Source organism: Panthera leo, chromosome C1, assembly GCF_018350215.1.
Source record: "Panthera leo isolate Ple1 chromosome C1, P.leo_Ple1_pat1.1, whole genome shotgun sequence".
NCBI classification, from domain to species: domain Eukaryota; kingdom Metazoa; phylum Chordata; class Mammalia; order Carnivora; family Felidae; genus Panthera; species Panthera leo.
The window spans coordinates 63680591-63695597 of record NC_056686.1 but is presented as its reverse complement, the minus strand read 5'-3'; the positions used below and the strand labels follow the sequence as shown (position 1 = coordinate 63695597).

The window sequence follows — 15007 nt, the reverse complement described above, 5'->3', positions numbered from 1 at the left end:
GCTAACATTGTGTTAATCTTTCTTTGTCCAACGTTTATTTATTAAATAGGTATGTGTTACTAGATACCTGGAGAATCATAAATAAAAGATACTGATTATTATTTAGAACAGTTTTGACTGCTACTGATGGAAAACCTTCAAATAACAGACCTCCCAGTATAGGGCTAGTATGTTGCTGATTTCCAGGTAATTTTCACCATCCATGTTGTCATAGTTCAAGTTCATATTCATGTTCCCAGGACAAAGTAGAGGGGACAAAGAATAAGTGTCAGTTGTCTAGTTTTGAAAGACTTCATCATTATTATTTTTGTTTACACACAAAAAATTCACTCTTTGTGCACAGTTTTGAGTTTTAATATGTATATAAGTTTGTGTAACCACTCCCACAAATAGGACACAAAACTGCTCTATCAGCCCCCCAAATTCCTTCATGCTACTCCTTTGTAGTTAACACACACCCCCTGACAAACTCAACCCTTGGGAACCACTGATTTATTCTCTATCCCTACACTTTTGCCTTTTAAAGAATGTCATGTAAACAGAATCATATGATAAGTAACTTTTTATTTGGTTTCTTTCACATAGCATAATGCACTTGAGATTCATTCATATTGTGTTCATATTTTTTTAAATTTCAGAGAATATTTCACGGTGTGGATGTACCACAATATATCCATTCACCTGTTGAAGGACATTTTGGCCATTTCAAGTTTGGGTGATTATGAATAATATTGATATAAATATTCATGTACAAGATTTTGTTCTGAACATAGGAGTAGGATTGCTGGGTCATTGGGCAAGTGTATATATGCTTAACATTATAAGAAACTCCCTGTTTCCAGTATGACTGTCCCATTTTACATTCTTTTCTATAATGCATGAGCATTCAGATTGCTACACATCTTCATCAGCATGTAATATTGTGATATTTTGTTGTCTTTGCTGCTTTGCTTTTTTTGTTTGCTTGTTTTTGTTTTTTAAGCCATCTTAATAGGTATGTATGTGGTGGTATTTCAATATGGTTTTAATTTGTATACCCCTAATGACTAACATTGCTGACCATTGTCTCAAGTATTTATTTCAATCTACATATTTTTATTGGTTAATGAATGTGGTTAGTTATGTGGTTAATTTTATATGTCAACTTAGTTAGGCCGCAGTATCTATATATTTGGTCAAACACATCTGAATGTTGCTATGAAGATAATTTTAAGATGAGATTAACATTAAAATCAGTAGACTTCGAATAAAGCAAATTACTCTCCATAATGTGGGTGGGCCTCATCCAATTAGTCAAGGCCTTAGGAAAAAGGACTAACCTCCCCCCAGAATCCTAATTAACTGCCCAACTCTTTTGCCCATTTTTATATTGAATTGTTTTGTTTCTCATTATTGAGATTTGAGAACTTTTTTTTAAGTTTATTTATTTTGAGAGAGAGTATGAGTTGGGTAGGGGCAGAGAGAGAGGGAGAGACAATTCCAAGTAGGCTCCACACTGATACAGCAGAGCCCAACATGGGGCTCAAACTCACAGACTGTAAGATCATGACCTGAGCCAAAATGGAGAGTTGGCCACTTAACTGACTGATACCCAGGTGCTCTGAGATTTGAGAAGACTTTATATAGTCTTGCTATGGACTGAATGTTTTTGTCTGAAAATTCACATATTGAACCCCTAACCCAATGTGATGTATTAAGAGATGGGGCCTTTGGGAGGTAACCAGATTTAGATGAGATCATGATGGTAGGGCTTTTCTTTTTATGTTTGCTTGTTTATTTAATTAATTAATTTAATATAATTTATTGTCAAGTTGACTAACATACAGTGTATAGAGTGTGCTCTTGGTTTTGGGGTAGATTCCCATGATTCATCACTTATGAGGGTGGGGCTCTTCAGATGGGGTAAGTACCCTTATTAAGAAGAAACCATTGAGGGGGAGCACCTGGGTGGCTCAGTTGGTTAAGTGTCTGAGTCTTGATTTGGGCTCAGGTCATGATCTCATGGTTTGTGAGATTCAGCCCCATGTTGGGCTCCATGTTGACAGCTCAGACTCTGCTTGGGATTCTCTTTCTCTCTCTCTCTCTGCCCCTCCCCAGCTCGTGCTCTCTTTCTCTCTCTCCCTCTCTCTCTCAAATTAAATAAGCATTAAAAAAGGAGGAGAAGGGGGGGAGAAACCATTGAGGGCATTCTCTCTCTTGCTCTCTCTCCCTCCATCACATGACCACACAGCAGGAAGATAGTCATCTGCAATCTAGGAGGAAGGCTCTCACCAAACACCGAATTGGCCAGCACTTTGCTCCTGGACTTCCCAGCCTTCAGAAACGTGAGAAATAAATGTGTGTTATTTAAGCCAATCTGTTTGTGGTTCTTTGTTATAGCAACCCAAGCTGACTAAGACAGTTTTATGTAAAAATCCTTTGTTAGATATGTGATATCCAAATATTTTTCCTGAGGGGTGCCTGGGTGGCTCAGTCGGTTAAGTGTCCGACTTCAGCCCACCTCATGATCTCACGGTCCGTGAGTTCTAGCCCCACGTCAGGCTCTGTGCTGACAGCTCAGAGCCTGGAGCCTACTTCAGATTCTGTGTCTCCCTCTCTCTCTGCCCTTCCCCCGCTCATGCTCTGTCTCACTCTCAAAAATGAATAAATGTTAAAAAAAAATTAAAAAAAAAATTTCCCCTAGCTATAACTCTTTTTTTTCCCCAATTCCCTCAAGAGTGTTTTTCTCATATCAAACATTTTCAATTTTTATGAAGTCCAATTTTTCAATTTTTCATTTGTGGATTGTGCTTCTGGTGTCATATGTGTAAGAATTCTTTGCTCAATCCAAGATCATGTAGAGTTTCTTCTAAAAGTTTTATTGGTTAAAGTCCATGACCTATTTTGAATTTAACTTTTGCTTGAGGAATATCTAGGTTCTTTGTTTTGATTTGCCTAGTGATGTCCAATTGTTCCAGCACCATTGATTGAAATGACTATCCTTTCCTTATTAAATTGCCTTTGTACCTTGGACAAAATTCAATTGAAAATATTTATATGGGTTTATTTTTAGACTCTTAATTCTGTTCCATTGATCTATGTTTCTATCCTTTTACCATACTGTTCTCATTATTGTAGCTTTATAGTAAGTCTTAAGATTGGGTGGTTTGAGTCCTTCAACTCTGTTCTCATGTTTTCAAATTATTTAAGTTACTTTATTTCCTTTGCTTTTCCATAACATGTTACAGTCAGCTTGTCTAGATCCACAAAAATATCCTGTTGGGATTTTTATTTATGTTTCTTTAACTATATAAATGTTGAAAGGGTAGTTTGGAACAAAGAGCAGCCAGTGCCTTGCTTACAAGAAAGACATCAGGGATGATCCATAAAGAATTGTCTCTACAAAATTTACGCCTAAATATTTCTTATTCATATAGCTATTATAAATTTATAAATGGAGTTTTTTAAGTTTCCAATTATTCATTGTCAATGTATCCCAATACAATTGGCTTTTGTATATTGATCACTTTTCCTGCAATTTTTTAAAAATCTCTAAGACTAGAATTTTTTTTGTAGATTTGTTGGGATTTTCTATGTAAAAAATTCTGTCATCTAGGAATAGGGAGACTTTTGTGCACATCATTTGCTTTTTATTTCTGTTTCTTGCCCTATCATGCTGAACAGAACTTCCGGTATAGTGACAAATACGAATGGTGAAAGCAGACATCCTTGCCTTGTTGCCAAGCATTGGCAGAAAGGCATTCAGTCTTTCACCATTCAGTATGATGTTAGGTTGTGGGCTTTTGTAGATGCCACTTTTCATACACAGATTTAAGGGACTCCTTTCCTCACCTCCTTACTCCCTGTGATTTCTCCCATAACTCTGTTTCTCAGAAGCACACTTTCCTGATGCTGTGTCCATAAATCCAGGCCTTAACCTCCCTGTTTGCTCAGCGCTTCCCCCTACTGGGTCTACCTTGAAGTGGAGAATTCAGAGAAGAGCTTTAGGTGCCATTTCTATTCCTGCCACCACTATTGTAGGGATGCAGCTTCATTACTGAGGCTCCATCCCATAGAAGGCTATCTTTATAGCCTTATTAGAGAGAGAGAGCCTCTTATTAGAGAGAGAGAGAGAGAGAGAGAGAGAATTTTGGGAGGTGATTTTTCTGTCCATGCATAATGCACTGTTCTAGGATTTGGGACACCTAGAGTGTAATCCAAGAGATACAAGGAGAAAAACAAACAAATAAGGAATCCACTGCTATATGGAATATTCTTCACATTTTTGTTTCTGTCTCCAGTCTGACTGCTAATATTTACTTTTCAAAGATCTCAGATAGTTCATTTATTTTTTTGACTAGGGATTTTTAGCTGTAAACAGTGAGGGATAGGTTGTTCACTCCTTAAATGAAATCAGAAAACTATCAACCATTTTGTAAGGTTGCAGCCTCAAGCTTACACAACACTCAGGCTTACACCTCATTGACCAAAACTTAATAATTTGACCATACTCACTGGCAAAGGTGCGTGGCCAAATGGCCAGCCAAAACCTAGAGGCTCTAACACCACAAAAAAAGAAAAAAATGGAAAAATAAATATAGAAAACATCTAGCAGTTTCTGTACCCCTATTCTTTTGTTTTTTAATGTTTTTATTTATTTTTGAGACAGAAAGAGACAGAGCATGAGCAGGGGAGGGGCAGAGAGAGAGGGAGACACAGAATCCAAAGCAGGCTCCAGGCTCTGAGTTGTCAGCACAGAGCCAGATGCCAGGCTCGAACCCACGGACTGTGAGACCATGACCTGAGCTGAAGTCGGACACTCAACCGACTGAGCCACCCAGGCGCCCCTCTGTACCCCTATTCTTACCTAGAAAAATTTCAATGTCTAATAGGGGAGAACGGCATGCAAGCCATGAGTTACATTATTATGTTGTAAGTACTATAAGGAAGATTTGTCCTTGTGAGCATAGTTTCCACAATGGAGTCTCTGGAATCTAGGGCACTCTGAAGATAGTCATGTAGGTCCCAAATCATTGTCATATTTTACAAAACTTCACAGAAGCCTTATGTTTATCTTTGATTAGTTTTCAAAAGTTAGCAAAGCATTAAATATCTTTCTCTTTGGTTGGAATTCTGTCCACTCAATTAATAATTGTAGTTTTCTCATCCTGATTAGAAATTTAGAATAGATGTAAAATTTCTCAGTTATTAAAAATATAAAACAAATTACTTTTCATGTAATAAGTGCGATATAGTAGATAGTATCTTTCAAAACATATTGTTGGTAGATTTTATTAGTCTAGATTCTTCTGACAGCAAATAAAATAGTAAAATTCAGGTTTTAGATGGTTTTTATGAAACAAAAAAGAAAAGGGGCATTTATTGCTCATACAATTGAGAAAAACATACTAGAATAAGCATTATTCATGACTTTTTGAGGGTTCAAAATATCACCAGCTAGCTTTTTGTCTCTTCACTTCTATGCAGCAGGGGCATTTTTCCAACTGAAGGGAAGATCGTTATTGGCCAAATAGGCTACCGGTGTACTTTCATAGTGATATCACTGGGAAGAGTCAATTCCTTTCTTCCAGAATCTATATTTCAATCACAGGAATGAGAGCTGATTGACCTTGCTTGGGTAGATACCCATTCCAAACCAATTACCATGGGCAAGATGATATGGTCCAAAGTTTGACCCATCATGGATTATAGGCTCACCCTTATGATCATGGTGTGGTTTCTAGATGAAGAAAGAAGACAAAGAAAAGAATGTGTGTTGGGAAAAGAAAATAACAGGTACCAAGAATTAATCTAGAGAATAATAAGAGAACCAATATTACACCTGAGATTATTTACTTGTCTTTTAGTTGGCTATCTTATTTCTTATTCACCTCCATAGTTATATCATTCACCAACATTTTCCATTGAGAAAGATCATAATCAAAAAAGTTTCTGAAATTATTAGTTAGAATATATTCTAAATTTAACTTTCTTCTTTCTGTCAAGGGTTCTGAATTGTCACTTTGTATCCCCAAGTCAAGAATATTTTCTGTCATTAGAGCCAGAGAGGAAATATCAACTTCATTTTAGCTATAGGTGGTATAGATCAGAAAGCTCTTTATTTTATTTTTTCTCCATTCCTTTGCCACATTCCAGCTGTGATAGAGATAACCTAGCACCAGGCCTGAGTGTTAATTTGAAATATTATAGTTTCCCACTTAAAAAAAGTTCCAAATTGTTTTTACTTAAATTTTCAACTGTCACCTAGTAAATATATATTAAATGAATAAATTATAAATGAATACCCAATAAACATTGTTCATTCAGAATATCAAATACAAAAGTTTTTTGTCTTTTTGTGAGATCTTGTAATTTCTCCTCTATATACTTAATGTTTGTGATGCATGCTTCACCCTAATTTAAACTGCGATTTCAGCCTTTTTTTTCTTTTTCTTTTTTTCTAGCCTGTGGCTCATGCATTTCTGGAAACAGTATTCCTAACATCACATCAATTTTAAAAACTTGACTGCATTTCTCATGTTTCTGTCCTCCTTCCAGCATCTCAGAATCTATCCAGTGCCAATGTGTCTGGGATTCTCAGTTCCCAATGTATTTGTTCCAGTTTGGGAAGCCAAATAACAATGTATACTTAGAAACAGATTTTACTCCCTTAACTAACTCTTGATAATGACTGAATTAATATTCCTTCATTTAGACCTATGCACCCTGTTATGCTTTTTACTACCAGAACTCCATTCTAAATATGTAACGTTCTTTTCTCCATTCTGTACATGTGTTAACACGATAACTTCTTAAAAGCTTTCCCTTTGTTTTTTTTGTTTGTTTTTGTTTTTGTTGTTGTTGTTGTTGTTTGGTAAAGGCAACTCCATGGGATTATTTTTGGCTGTATTCATTCTTTCTTTCTTTCTTTTTTTTAATGTTTATTTATTTTTGACAGAGAGACAGAACATGAGCGGGAGAGGGGCAGAGAGAGAGGGAGACACAGAATCTGAAGCAGGCTCCAGGCTCTGAGCTGTCAGCACAGAGCTGGACACAGGGCTCAAACTCACGAACTGTGAGATCATGACCTGAGCTGAAGCCGGACGCTCAACCAACTGAGCAACCCAGGCTCCCCGATTCTTTCAAGTTGTTTACTAGATTTAGTACAACTTTGTGTATTTCGGTCATTTGATCCATGAACAATCCTGACATAGGAAAATATGGAAATTTTTGGCTAATCAATATCAAGATGAGAAATTGAGGCATTACCAATCTGCCCTTTCTTTTTTACTATGTAGAATTCACATATCTTCTCTCATGTTTATGTGTCACTTTCATGTAGAAGCTTTTTTTTTTTACCTCTTCTAGGTAGAGATGGAGAGGTTGATAGCTTGTGGGTACTCTGTAATGATCCTGACTATTGGTATTCATGGCTTTGGGAACTTGCTTCTAACCAATAGAATACCTCAACATTGAGGTGATGTCATGCCCATGATTAAATTAGAAGAGATTATAACTTTTGATAGCAGACTCTCTTTTTTGGCGGCTTTGATAAAGCAAGCTGCCATGTTGGTGAGCTGCCCTATAGAGAGGCCCACATGACAAGGGACTGAGAACAGCCTCCCGCTTACAGCCATCAAGCAACTGAATCTAGCCAACAACCACATGAACTTGGAAGTGTATCCTTCCCCAGCTGAACGTTCAGAAGAGGTATATGTCATAGTCAAGACCTTGACTGCAGCTTTGTGAGAAACTCTAAAGAAGAGGTACCAGATAAGCCAAGCGTATATTCCTGACTCACAGAAATTGTGATATAATAAATGTGTGTTGTTTGAAGTAATCGAGTTTGTGATAATTTGTAACACACCAACAGATAATTAATACAGATGGTCTTTAGGCCTTTATAATATTCTGTACATATTCTTATCATAGCACTTATCACATCCTATTCTCTATTATACGGATGACTCCCAAATTTGTATCTCTAGACTAGACCTTTCTCCTGAGCTTCATATGTAAAACTTCATTTCAATGTCCTATACATACCTCAAACTGATTATGTCTAGGATTCAATCTCTAATTGCTTCTTCTACTATATTTCCTATCATAAATAGTGGTATCGATATCTGCTCAACTGTTGAAGTTAACTTGTGAATTATTCTTGATTTTCCTCTTTTCTCTGCGATCCTTTTAAAAAGTAAGTCAGGGGTGCCTGGGTGGCTCAGTCAGTTAAGTGGGCTGACTTTGGCTCAGGTCATGATCTCACGGTCTATGAGTTCAAGCCCTGCATCGGGCTCTGTGCTGGCAGCTCAGAGCCTGGAGCCTGCTTCAGATTCTGTGTCTTCCTCTCTCTGCCCTTCTGCTGCTCATGCTCTATCTCTCTCTGTCTCAAAAATAAATAAAAAAACATTAAAAATTTTTTTTTTAAAAAAACAAGTCAGATATATGTCTTTGTTTAAAACCTTTCTATGTTTTCCATGGATTGCTCTTATAATAAAAATCCTTATGGTAGCCTGTAAGACTTATTAAGTTGCTTATTTATCTCTAACCACCACTTTCCACTTCTCACCTTATGGTTTTTCTCAAGGCAGCCATAGTAAGTGAACATCTAGATTTTTGAACTTTCGTGCTTCCTCTTTTCATGATTTTCTATATTATACTGTTCCCTGTCCATGCTTATCTACTTCGTACGTCCTTTGCTCAATCTGCTTCCACTGATCCTCTGATCTCAGCTTAAATTCACTTTCACCAGGAAGCCTGCCTTGATAATTCCCTTGTCCAACCTGTCTGTGTAAGGATCTCCTCTGTCATCACCTCCAAATGACCTGTATTTTTTCCTTTCCCAGCACTATCCCATTGTTATACTGTAAACTTCATAAAGGCAGGGACTGTGTTGAATTTTTTCACCCAGTGAATCCCTTATGCCTGTTTTAATTTATATTTCCTGTTCACTGTGATGATCAGCATCTTTTCATGTGCTTATTCGCCATTTATATATCTTCCTTTGTGAAGCATATGTTCAAATTGCCCATTTTAAATTGAGATGTTTATCTTATTGAGTTGTAAAAGTTCTTTATATCTTCAGGATACAAATCCTTTGTCAGCTATGCATATTACAAATATTTTCTTCTGTCTGTGGGTTGTATTTTCATTTCCTTAACAGTATCTTCCAAAACATTTTTAATTGATTAAATTCCTTCTTTATAATATTTTTCTTTTAAAATGATTTTTGCTTTTTGTATCCTAGGGAATTTTTGTCTAATTCAAAGTGATGAAGATTTTATACTTTGTTTTGTTCTAGAATTTTTATTTTCTTTTATACTTAGATCAATCATACATCTCAGGTCAATTTTTCTATATGTGAGGTAAGAGTTAAAATTATTATTATTATCTTTTTCCATATAGATACTCAGTTGTTTCAGCACCATATGTTGAAAAGACTATTCTTTTTCCATTGGATAACTTTGGCATCCTTATGAAAATCAATTGACCAAGCATATGTGGATCTCTTTCTGGACTCAATAACCATAGCTCATGAGATCATTGGGTAGCCTTTTCAACTTAATATATAATGTAGAAGAAGAACCTTTTGGAAAGAACATAAGATTTCAGCAGAGACTGAGAAGAGACAAGGAAGATAATAATCTTACAACTAGCTATCTCCTCTCCCTTTACTCATTCTCCACTCAGAATAACTCACCTACCACACAGGATTAGTCACTTCCAGGAAGACGGAAGTAGGTTATTCAGGTCACAAAAGCCACTTAACCACATAAGTGTGACTCCTCTATTAGATTTTCTTTGGAAGTTGTAGATAGCAAGTGAAAGTCAGAACAGGTGCATATTATGATTTTTACTTTCTCAGTCTGTTTCTTAGCCCTGCTTAAGTCTCCAGTTAGATGCATATAGCTATCATTACATTAGAAAATTTTCATTTAAGCTCAGTAGATAAGTATAGATGAAACCATCATAAGAAAAAAAACCTAATCAGGGTAATTCACATTCATGGTAACTACTAAAGCCGAGAGTGAATGCATATCAAGAATAATAGTACAAGACTAATTGATCTATACGGATAAAAGGGATAAAACGAATCCATATTTACGCTTACATTGGTTCCACATCCTATGCTATTTTAATTCACAGCTTACTTTGAAATGTCTTTGAAAGGTATTGTTTGTTCAATGACTACATTTAAAAATAGTACCTTGACTGAACCCTGGGGTCCCCTAGCAGATTTCAGAGCAGATAGGAGAAGAGTTTTTAGCATTTTGAATAACTCCTAATTTTCTAGTAAACATTGCTCTTCTATAAGATACTTCTGTCAGGAAGCCTCATGTTGTGTTAGATGAAAGCATCTTTTTGTCTTGGTGGCTGTCTCCTGTATTAACCATTTCTATAAGGCATTGCTAACAGAAGTTCAAGATGCACTTCCTGAGATTCACTGTGTGTTGGGTCATCCTAAGAGTAAGAATCACCCTGTAGGTATATTTGAACATTACTTGCACATATAATGTAATGACAATTTTTATATTTGAATCATTTCCTTATACTTCTTTTACTTCCGTATCATATGCAACATTCTCATTTGCATCATTTTTGTGACCATTAACTTGTTTTGGGTTATCTTGGTTATTTGGAATTTTGATTTATTCTTCTATTTTTTTGGTAAACTTCATAAAGATAAGTACTACAACCTACTCATCTCTGTATTCTCCAAAGCACTAATGAAGCACCATGAATTTGGTTATATTCAATGTATATTTGTGTAGTATTAATAAATACCAGGACTAATTCTATAGTTATATACTAATCATATTATGAAGCTTCCAGTCTACTTCATTGCCAGGAACACAATTAAGCTCATGGCCCATCCAATTCTCAATAATGAGAAGACAGGTTTGACAGTGTGGGATGATTAAAATGTTTAATGTTCAATTAGTCTTCTTGGATTAAGTCTAGTAAAGAAAAAGATAGGTAATTTAAAGTTATATTATAGAGAATATTATTTTACAAAAACCTTAAGAGGGCAATTTGAAAAGGGCATTGATTGCTCAAAACATAAAATATCCAAGGCACCATTTTTGAAACTACAAAGACCAGATAAAAGGATTATAAATATACTGAAAGTGAGTGATACAGACTAGAAACCTGAAAAATGTGGCAAAACTCGGTATGAAGAATTTATTTAATCTAGCAGAAATAGGAAAAGGTGGACAATATAAATGACTCTTAAATCTACGGTGACATCTATTATCATAAATTACCAACATGAGGAATGCCATGATATCAAAAGTAATTTTCTTGAGTCATTACATTTCAAAGACATAGCACAATAGCAAGTATATAAAAATATGAATGTGTGAAATGTGAACAAATTTCCCCCACTGGGAAGCGAAGGAAGTTACAGGTCTTTGTGAAGCATTTCAAGAATGAAGTCAGCAATAAACAGTGGTAGAGTTGGGGTTGGGGGTTGTGGCGTGTACTTGTGGGCACCTGCCAGCAATGGAATGTGCTCCCAAAGTTTAGGAACATGAATTTGGTGACATTTGCCATTATTAGAAATAACTTGTTTTAAGAGATGGTATGTGAATATGCTGCCGCTAAGGCAAGGAGCCCCCATAGCACAACCATTTTAGGCTAATTTTTTTAAGAGCGCTCATGTCAAATCTTGCTTTCCCACATGGAGTTGCATTCCATTTGACAGAACATGTGCTTTGGAGGAGACCTTGGGGGCAAAGGAGTTCCACTTTCTGTCTAATTACATAAAATACTGAACAAGTAGGTGGTCTTGGTCTGTGAAAACTTTCTACAAATTTACTCATTCTAAAAACCTACACTCTAATTCTGGATTTTTTTCTGAATGTCCTTCTGAGATAAAATCTGCAATTTGACTCATTTTAAAATGAATTTTATACCTGGATTAATGCCTTTCGAATGTTTGAATTTAGTTCTTCCTGAAAACTTCTACCAAGCTAGCTAAGTCTTTCCAGTCGCTGGTGCAACATGACTTCCAGTTCTCTCGTGATCCTGGTTGCTCTTAACTTGTTCCCTTTCTTTTGAACGAATTCTCATTTTTCTGTATCTTTAAAGTATTGTGACTCCCACTGCCATAAATAATGGGCAATATATTGGAAGAACTAATTCATGAAAGAAGAAATATAAATTTCCAAAAAATATGCAAAAATGTTTAATTTCCATAGTAATCAACTGGATGCCAATTAAAGCAAGATACCATTTTTGGCATATGTGAAATTGGCAAAGATGGAAGAAACAACACAAAATTCTGGCAAGGGTGTGAGGAAGCAGGCACCTCAGTACATTGGTACACTAAAAGAAAAAAAAAAATCAGAGAAGTGCCCAAAAACTCTTGAACAAACCTGTTCGTATAGAAAAAAATGACAATGGGGGAATGGTTAAATAGATTATGGCACAATATAGCTATTAAAAGTGTTTTAAGATAATTTAATGACATTGGGGAAATGCTTGCAATTTCTTATTAAGGATTAAAACAAGTTTTAAAAATACTTCCAGAAGTGGTCTGATCAATTCTGAACCTTGCTATCTCTTCTTGGACTTTTCTATGCATCTTAGGTCACAGTGACCTTTTAAATTGCTATGTATCATATTAGAGTGCTCTAAAACCTCCAAATATTTTTCATGAGTACTGCTGTAAAGTCATGCTCTTGTCTTTTCTGAACCTAAGTGCCCTGCTTTACATTTGTTCCTGTCAGATTTCATTTGGTTTTATTGAACCCATATGTTTGTGTTGTTGAATGCTTTTTTTCTTTTTATATCGTTCCATATTGAACAGCCACTCACAGCTCTGCATGATCCACAGATCCATTTGCATGACATTAATGTCCTCATCCAACATTAATGCCCTTTTATCTATCAAAGATTATAGAGTATGTCCTTTTTCTTTTTTTTTACTAGAGATGAAAACCACTATAATCAGCGTCACCAAAATATGTCTTGGACAAGCCATTTTAATTTGAGGTAAGACTGGCACTAAAGATGGAAAACCATTCTAAGTGAATTGAATTGTATCTGTTACACTTCTGGGGAAACGTAGGCATGTGGAGGAAAATTATTTTGGAAGATTACATAGATTTTTAAGTGACTTCATAAGCATAGAAATAGTATGTTTGAAAAGTTTTACAATGATAGATGCAAGAACTCTTAATGCATGGTGTAAGAGGCTGCTGGTGTACACACACTGCATATTTGTATTACTCAACAATTTTAGGCATGGGTTCAGGGGTAGTAAACCTCAATTTAATCCTGTAAAGTACCTGCAGATATTATCACCAGTTACAGCCCTTAAACAGAATGTCCAACCTATGTCATTCATCAACCAGATGCTATAGTCTTTTTGTCCTTAAAAGGAATTTCACATTGATCTGGAAGAAGGCAAACACTGGCTGCTTCTCTTCTCTAATTATTTTGTTTTTAGAGTCTCAACTAATCTCTCTCAATGGACAAACTAAGAAAATTTATATGCTAACATGCAAAGCATTTTTCCCAAGACAGCAAATAGTTTCCTATTAGGTGAGAAAGAACTTTAGGATGTGAAATTCTGTTTGCATTAAGGGAAAAGAATTTCTAGATAGCTTAAAGAAAATAATGTGCAAAAATAGAAAGTATTGAGAAGGGAAGAAAAATGTTGGGAGCTAAAGAGAAAAAAGTATGAAGGGCCTCTCTCCAGGGGAATATACCTTATGCCATTTTGGTATGGACAACCAAATATGGCATATTAAGTCCCTTTCCCCTGAACAAGCTCATATGCCAATGTGCATAGGGAAAGGGAGGGGTGTGCAAGAGAGAAATTTGTTATTTCCAGATATGAGAACCGCCAGTTTCATTTTTCACTTTAAAAAAATCATCGCAACATTGCATAGACCTGAAGACCAAAGCGAAGTTGAAAAGGGAACTTAATTTTTGCAACATCTTACAAGGGAAGGAAAGAGGCATACACACAATATTGGTTGATCAGAGGCAAGGATAGATCTATCTTATGTTAACCAAAGATCATGAAGACATTAAAAGTCATGTTACTTCTACTGTTGGTAGAGTTAAGTCGCTTGAAAGTATTTCTAGCATATTAATTTCTGTCTTTATTTTTTTGGGTAAGGGAAATCATTTCCTCTCTTTTTGGCATTATAGGACCTAGAACAATATTCCCTAGTTTATTTTGTTTGAGGCATGGATACTGACATCCATTTAGTTTTCAATTAGCAATAATCACGCCTCGGATAAACCTCATTGGCTATGATACTGCCACTTTGCAAAGCTACTGACATCCATTTAAAGAGAAATTTTTCTTAGGTGTTCTTAATAAGGATTATCAACATAATTCATCCATACAGTTGCACAAAACTGAGTAATTTTTTTTTTTAGGCTATATGTCATCATGACTAAGAATACTATGCCAGAGACTGCTACATATTCATTAAACTCTGTTCCTTTTCCTCCCAGGCACATCAGACAACACTGCCCACCTCTACCAGGCCACGTGACTGAAACTACCCAGTGGAATATGGATGGAGTGTTGCATACTTGTGGACTTGTCCACAAAACCCTCCAACACAGAATCCTCCGTACTCTTTCCCCATTAGCAGGCCAAATGGAGAGGTTTCCAAGAATGCAGAGGAGGGCAAAGCTACATGATGAGAGAAGCCTGGGTCACTGAATCATCCTCAGAGACAAGCTGTTTGGAGAGGAGCATCTAAACAAACCTTATTCTCTTAAGCCACTGAAATTTTGGGGTTGTTGTTTACATCGATTAACCTGCCCCAATGAGGTATGGACTTTGGGTCAAATTGCCTGAGCTCAAAACCTCATTTCATCACCAGCTATGCAACCTTGGACAAGCTACTTAGCCTCTATGTGCTCCTGTTTCCTCATATGTGATATGGTGATAGTAACATTACGTACCTCACAGAGTATTTGAGGATATTGAATGAGGTATACAGCCCTATAATAAACATGGCATATAAGTTATTACTACTTTATTCCCAAAGAAGAC

General features: G+C 36.0%; 1 pseudogene; it reads right to left on the bottom strand.

The window, feature by feature from the left end:
• Positions 1–14123: 14123 nt before the first annotated feature.
• On the bottom strand, positions 14124–14274 carry LOC122228882 (annotated as a pseudogene).
• Positions 14275–15007: the final 733 nt, after the last annotated feature.